The sequence below is a fragment of the Pleuronectes platessa genome, chromosome 14 (assembly GCF_947347685.1).
Source record: "Pleuronectes platessa chromosome 14, fPlePla1.1, whole genome shotgun sequence".
Taxonomy (NCBI): domain Eukaryota; kingdom Metazoa; phylum Chordata; class Actinopteri; order Pleuronectiformes; family Pleuronectidae; genus Pleuronectes; species Pleuronectes platessa.
The window spans coordinates 4,350,293-4,351,357 of record NC_070639.1 but is presented as its reverse complement, the minus strand read 5'-3'; positions in this window follow the sequence as shown (position 1 = coordinate 4,351,357).

Below are 1,065 nucleotides of genomic sequence, written 5' to 3'. Positions count from 1 at the left end.
ATGTTAATGCGGGGTGCTGCAACCCCCCCTCCCCCCAAAAATAAAATAAATATCCTTGGAAAAAATACCCTATATAGGAATGTTAATCACAATTTAATGTGTACTGGAACAATGTGCCCTGTAGAACGTAAGCACCTGTGTAATTACAGGGATAGTTCACAGAAGAAAAAGAAAGTCACTCCTTATCTACACCACCACTATGCCGATGGAGGGGTAGGTGAAGTGTTGGAGTCCACAGGACCCTTCTGGAGTCTCAAGTGTAAACAGTTGTGTGCCAAATCCATTACAATTTAAGTAAATGGTGACAAATTAAAGTGTCCGTAAACCGCAGACATTCAAATTCAACTCGAAACGGCTTTACATTTACATCATGTTTGAGCCTTAATGTCCTCTGATATCCTCCTGCCTGGAGCCAATATATCATGCAAATTAAGTTGTAGTTTAATGAGGAAAAAGGTCTTAATTTTAATATTTTGAGAAAGTTGTAATATTAAGTGAAAGTCAGAATTGAGAGGGATGTCATTAGATTAGAATTATAAAGTTGTTATATGAGAAAAAGTCAAGAATACAAGTTGAAATACAAGTCTGTATCTAAAGACTAAAATTGTAATATTAGAATACAATAAACATGTTTTAATGTTTTTAATGAGAGATGTCATATTACGATAATAGTAATCATTTAATGAGAATAGAATTGTAATTTAAAAGGATTAGGTTGTAATTTGACAAGTCACGATTTCAAAATACCAAAATCGTAAAGTATGAGTGTAAAGTCGTACATAGAATAAAGTATTAATTCAGAAGAAATTCTAAATATTATAAGAATAAAGTTTTAATTTACTAAGGAAAAAAGTTATATTTCTGGGGGAAAGTAGCATGGAGAGCTGGTGGATGTTCCCCTCTTCTTCTCAACTGACTTTACTCACAAGTCTTTTTATTAGATAAAAAAATAATCAAATGGGATATCAAGCAATGACATTCCCCAACATAACATTTAAAAAAAATTGGAATAAATCTTCTTTGTCACGCTGTTCACATGTCAAATATAATTAAATAAAGCCAGAG